This window comes from Urocitellus parryii, chromosome 6, assembly GCF_045843805.1.
Source record: "Urocitellus parryii isolate mUroPar1 chromosome 6, mUroPar1.hap1, whole genome shotgun sequence".
In the NCBI taxonomy this organism is placed as follows: domain Eukaryota; kingdom Metazoa; phylum Chordata; class Mammalia; order Rodentia; family Sciuridae; genus Urocitellus; species Urocitellus parryii.
This window is the reverse complement of record NC_135536.1, coordinates 113,471,844-113,478,732: the sequence shown is the minus strand read 5'-3', so window position 1 is coordinate 113,478,732 and position 6,889 is coordinate 113,471,844.

Below are 6,889 nucleotides of genomic sequence, written 5' to 3'. Positions count from 1 at the left end.
CCCAGATCCACCACTCTCAAACTGAAAGTTTAGTGAAATCACTTAACCTCTCTGGGTAGCTGGGTCTTTTTTTTTTTTTTTTTGGTACATTATAATTATACATAATAATGGGATTCATTGTGCTGTTTTTTTAATCTGTGAAGTAGGAAATTCCATTTCTGGCAGGGAGAGTGGAAGGATGCAAGCTAATATATGAATACAGCTCCCAGTGTGCACCTGTGCAAAGTAGGCACTTGGTTGATGGGGCCTTAGCGGGCCCATCACATGTGTGGGTGGGTGAATGTCTGTCTTCAAGGGGGAGTTCAGATACAAGAGGCTCTTCAGGGGTGGGCTGGGGCCAGCACCGAGCCCATTTTGAGACAAACTGCACTGGCCCCAGGCTGTGTTGAGACAGATCTCAGGTCCTGAAATGTCTGAGCAGGAGAAGCTCCAGGAAGCATGTAATCCACCTCTGGAGAGGGTCAGAAAGGCAGGGATGAACCAAGTTCCCAGCCTTGTACAAGCTGATGGAAAAAAAAAAAAAAAGGACCGTGGCCCCATCTTGTAGAGGAACTTGGAGATTGTCCAGCCCAGCCCTTCATGCTAAACTGGAAGGCGGAGAGGGAAATGACTCTCCTCCCAGCCAGGGAGGCCAGGGAGGGGGTCCTGACCCAGGTCCCTGACTCCATAGCTCCTCCCCCTGCCCACAGGACAGTCCCCCAAAGTGGGCAATTTGCCATCAGACTCCCAGGAGGGCTGCCTAAGTCTCATAGAGAATGCTTCCCCTCTTCATGATGCCAGGAGGGTACAACAAAGGTCCCTACCTTCATCCATAGCCCTGAGGGTGGGGGAAAGATAGGGCTGAGTCCCAAGGCCTTCAGCCAATCCTTCGTTCCCTAATCCAATGGCTTCTGCTCTTCCAGCAAATGAGAAAATTAAGTGAGACCAACTTACAGAAAGCACAGGGCACCTGGCAGGCCAGACAGGGGCTCTTTCCCTTCCTGTCAACAAGTTCAAGTTGAGAGGGTGGCTGGACTGACACCAGTCTAAGAGGTCACCCCAACCCAGCTGCACAAAAGCATCCAAGTTAAGTAGTGAACTCTGTGACTGGTGACACCTCAGTGGCCCAGCAACATGCTAGCTCATCCTACTGCCACATGTTTATCCACCCCATTCCCTCTCCCAGGAGTGTCCTTCCCACTCTCTCAGCTCTCTAAATGAGTGGACCTGCCCAGACCCACTCCCTCAAGGAAGCCAACCCTGCCACAGCCCTACCACCTTCCAGACCGCAAGTGGGGCTTCTCATCCCTCCACAGTGACTTGGCCCCTCATGGGGAACAGTGGCAGGTGAGCCATTCCTGTGGACCTAAGCAGCCCTGACATTTCTGCATCTCTACCAGCTCATCTGCAAAATGGGTGGGCCAAGTGGGTCACGGGGTATTCTTGGCAGCTCCAGGCATCACATTCCTGGGGAAAGCTTCCCAGTTAAGGGTTGGCTCTGAACAAGACCTCAGGGGCCAGGCCAATGGGCATTTCCATGGAAACCAGCACCCAAAGGCTGTTTTCCCCATCTCACTGGTATAGGACTCAGAACCAAAAATCATTAAATTGAGGAAATGAAAATATCCTTGCCCACCTAAGCTTGTGCCTTGATCTTTCTTCCATTGAAAGAAGATGAAATCATCTGCCCACCTCCTCCCAGCCCCTCGGCGCTCCTGCCTGCAGAACCAGCCCAGGGCTGACAGCTCTGAGCTTCTCCCTGTGTATCACAATCACCCACACACCTGTGCTGCGGGCGCCTGCCAAGCCTCTGCGCAGCTTCCGGTGCTCAATTGCCCTCGAAATGCATTTCATTTCTTACCTGCAAAACTTGGACAGCGTGGAGGGCGGGGCCTCACATGGCGAGAGGGGCCATCAACCTCCCACGCCAAGTGGTGGGTTTGCCTGGCTGGACACTCCACGCCCACCGGCCCAAGCTTGACTGGACAGCTCCTGCCCAAGCAGGCCTGAGGCTGGGCCCCGGCCCCTCATCACTCATCACTCACCCACAGGTGACTTCAATGCCATTTTGCTGCAGAGGCACCAGAAGCTACAGGGTCTTGGGGCTGATGGAGTCTGGGTTGTCCCTCAGAAACTAAAGCCCCCATCTCTCATGGGCAGCCCCTCTTAGCATTCAGACACCCAAGTTCTCAGCATCTTTTCTGAACTCTTGTCCTGGCTCTGCCTGCCTCCTCTCGAGGCCCCCAGGGGTGAGGCAGATGTTCTAACTCTCCATTGCACCTTCCAAAACCTCCTCCTTCCTTCCTCTCCAAAAGCTCCAGCTCCCCTGAAGTCCATGTCCTAGCCCCTACCTTTCACCACAATCTTTGTTTCAGGATCATCCATTGTACTCTGTGTCCCACCCATCATTCACGCAGACTTTACCGACACCGTCCCCCTCTGCCTTCACCTCCATCTGGAGCCATTTTTGGTGACTTCAACATCTACTTTAAGAACCCATTCAACACTGGGGCCTCTATGTTCCTCTAACTGGTGGGCTCCAGCTATCGGTGGCCCACCCATGCCCATGGGCATCACACCCTTGACCTTACCCTTGCAGAAACTGCTCCAGCTGTACAATCTCTACCTCAACACCCTGTCAGAAAACCACCTGCCACCTATCATCTGTCCAGATGACCAGTCATCCCTGCACCTCACTGAGTCCTCCATCCACTGCCTACAGTCATTAGCTATCTGCTGTCTCATACCCATCTTTCATTTTCTTCTTTCTCTCTCGTTTCTTCATACTTTGAAGCCATGCCCAACCTTGGTTAAATCCAACTACCCACCTACTCCATGACGGCTCCCACGCAGCAAAATATAGCTGGAGAAAAAGCCGAGGAGCCTCCCTCTGCACCCATTGCCTTGGATCTCAGTGGTGCTGTGTTGCTTCACAGCACTGCTACTGTTGTCTTTGTGGCCTGGCTGCGCACTTTTTCACTTCCCCAGCACAACCATTACATCCCTCTCCTGTCCTCTACTCCCCAGCCTCGCTGGCTCATGCTTTGTTCAGAAAATAGTATCAACCAGAAGGACCATCTTCCCAGTATGGAGCCTGGGACTATCCCTAGACCTACACCTGCACCGCCCTCCTCCTCCAAAAGATGAAGGGGGCTTCCCTATCCAACGCCACTCCCTCTGTGTGGGTCTTGGATCCCACCTCTGTCACTAGAACCATTGGTATCTCCTCTCTCTGCATGGTAACCTTCTTCCTCTCTACTGGATCATCCATAACAGGACATTCTGGGACCTCCTGAAAAGTTTCCTTTCGTCTGCACACCTCCTGCCTCCAACCTGCACTGCATGCGTTTGAAGAATTGGTACAGCTCCCAACTGTCCTTTCTCAGTGGCACTTTGTCCTCAAGGCATCACTGACTCAGCATCCATCAGGTCACTTCTGATCCCTCAGTCACAGGTCCAACAGTCCCTTCTCCCTCTTCCTTGGCCTCGGAGAGTGCTGAAGACAGGCTCTCTCCCTCTTTCTGCGACATTTGTCATCTCCACTTCCATCCCTTTGTCTTCTCCTTCCAGGTCTGTTTTGCCAACTCTGCTGCCATTTCCCAGCCTCTCTGTGTAAGACTGTCTCCAGCCTGGGTCCTGGGTCACTTCTCTTCTTTTCTCCCAAATGTCCCAACATAACCTCATCCCATCTGATTAAATATCAAATATCAGCCCTCTGCCATCGACTCCCTCACATCCACGTCCAGTGGTCGTCTCTCCTTGGGACTCCTGGCTCATGTATTTATTGAACCACACACTTGCCATCTACAGAAAATGGCCAGAAGCCTTCTCGACACGAATACAACTAAAACCAAACTCAGGTTCCCTATAAGTCTGCTCCTCCTCCCCCATCCCGTCTTCCCAACATCCATCCACTCAGGTGCTTAAGCAAAAGAACCCGGAGTTAGCTCCAGGTCCTCCTTATGCCCACACAAGCCATAAGGGAGTCCCTGATCAGCCCACCCACTGTCCACATCTCAGTCCATCCATGTTCCTCCATGTCTTCTGCTGCCACGCCCCCTCAGCCCACACCACCTTGAAGCTGCACTAAAGGACCTCCTAACTGTCCCCAGGCTTCACCCCGGCCCCTCCGGATGCTCTCCACACAGCAGCCAGAGTCAGTTATTTATAAAGTAAGTTGGATGATGCTGATGCCCTAAAGAAAGCCCTCCAATGGCTTCCACCACATTTAGAGCAGAACAGAAGCTCCTCAACCCCTGGGGACCCAGGCTCTTTCTCGCCCGCTGCACCGTCCTCTTCCCTGCTCACAGGATGGCTGCTGCCGCTGTCCCCTCAGCTGGCCAGGAAGGAAGAATGGAAAGGGCCAAGAGCAAAATGGGGTCTAGCCACCAGTTTATCCCTTTTCACCCCAAAGGTAATAGCTTTTGGGGATCCCCATCCAGGAGACTTCTGCTTACAGTTCATCGGCCAGATCGTATCACATGCCAAACAGCATCAGGGGAATCTGGGAAATAGACTGAGTTAAGATGGATCTGTGACTGCCCTCAGTGAAAATGAGGTGATACAGGAAGGGAGAAATGGAGGATGGGACAGTTGGTGGCAAAGGATTCCAAAATCTGAGCTGGACCAGGAAAGCAGGCACCGTCCCCTCTGCTGAAGCTTCCAGGTTCTCTAGGCATCATTGGAGCAACTGTTCCATCCACCACGCCTCCCTTACTAGGCCATAAGAAAGGAACTGGTATCACGTTGGTGTTTTAGAAAGAATACTCTGCCACAGTGGGTAGAGGGGGCTGGACGTCAAGAGATGGAATCAGAGAGACCAATTAGGAGAACGTCCAAGGGATGCAGGTGAGAAATCAGGGAGGCCTTGATGAGGCCAGACCGGTGAAGGGGACAGGATGGATCCACAAGACATGGCCAGAGAGTATCACCAGGACCAATGGCTAATTGGCAATTGTAGCATCAGGAAAGCTCCAGTGTGGACCTTTCCCTCTGCCTGGGACTCTGCCTCCACCCACTTTCCCACTCCATCATGCTCATTTATCACAGGTCCTTTGCCATGATGCATCTGGCCCAACTGGGGGACTGTACTGTGGTGACTGTCTCTCTCCCTTACAACCTAGGAGGGCAGAGCATGTCTGATTCCTCGTGGCTGCACCCAGTCAGCCTCCCACACCCCATCACTGGCGCATGGTAGGCAAGCGGTACACTTTCATAAAAGAAAGGACCATTGGTGGGGAAGATGGAGAAGAGAAGGAGCCAGGGCCAGGCTGTGGGGCGAGAGCCGTTCTCAGAGCTCCTGTTTTATCTACAGGTAGCAGAGAGACACTGGAGTGCTGTAAGCACAGAAGCACAGGATTAGCTCTGTGTTTGAGCTCAGTCCATCTGGCAGCCAGAGAACATAAACTTGAATAGGGCAAGACTAGAGAGGAAAGGGGACAGTCCAGAGTCAGAGAGATGCTCGTCCACGCCCACGTTTACAGGAACATTATTACAATAGCCAAGAGCCAGGGGAGACTCAAGGGCCATTGATGCCTAAATAGATAAATAAAAGGAGGTCCACACATACAATGGAGTATTTTTCAGCCTTTAAAAGGAAAGCCATTCTGATATATGCTGCAATATGGATGCACCTTGAAGACGTTATGCCAAGTGAAATAAGCCAGTCACCAAACGACACATACTGTAGGAGTCCAATTATCAGAGTACCTAGAATAGTCAAGTTCACAAATACAGAGCCGAATGGAGATTTCCAGAGGTGGAGTGGAGAGGGCAACAGGGAATTATTGTTTAATGGGTATGAGGTTTCACTTTTACAAGAGGAAAAGACTTCTGGAGCTAGGTGGTGGCGATGGTCACACAAGTTAAGTGTATTTAAGGCCACTGAACTGTACACTTAACAATTGTTAAAATGGTAAGTTTAACATCATATATATTTTATCTCAGTAAAAAATAGACATGCACAAAGAGAAAGAAGACTATATATATATTACAATGTGGGCTAATACTAGGATTGAACACTTCATTATGCTTGAGTTTTCTGGTAACCAAGATATGCAGAGAAATTTTTGAGTCCTGCTGTTTAATAAAGGGAAAAATACTACTATTTCCAGAGATCCCAGTGTCCGCCCACCCCTGCCCGGCCAGGACTTGCCTTAGCCACTCTCAAACAAGAGGACTTGAATGGCGCGGAGGGCAATGCAGATACCAATTCTTAACTTAGGAATCCACAGATTCATTCTGTAACCATTTGTGATGGAAGAAATAGGAGAGAAAGTTTTGTGGCTGGAGTGAAGCTAATGAGGACTAGACATGAAGATTTCCCGGATGTGACCTGGAATTCCCAAGAAAACACATCCACTGAAGGTACCTGTAGGGCTTCCAGGAGGCGGTTGGTGATTTGCTCCCAAGTGCAGTGGAAAGATCTGGTTAGAGGTGGGGACCCAGTGCTACAGCCCAGGAGAGTATGGCACCCCTGGGGAGGCCACTCCATAAACCCCCACTCCCAGAAACCACCCCTGTCCTGGAGAAGCAGGCTTGGCCATGCAGATGCAGGACGCATCCAGCCTGCTGGACTGGCTGCTGCCCTGGGGCACTTCTTAAAGAGCACAGTACTTGACATCAGAAGACCCAGTGAGAAGCTCATGGTCATCACTTCCAGCCTGGTGACCTTGGACAAGCTACATGGTCTCTCAAACATTGGCTCTTCATCTATAAATGATAATAAAAATGTCACAGCCCCTTTCCTGTCCTCCTCATGAGGTTGTTGGGAGCAAAGGGCTGGCTTGAGAGGGTTTTGGCTCCTGCTTCCTGCCTCCCTCACCCTTTCAAATGCACATCAGCCCTAACAGAACAGTGCGCTCGCTGAGCAAAAGCTTCTCCGGCAGTCTTCCAGACTCCTTTCCAGCTC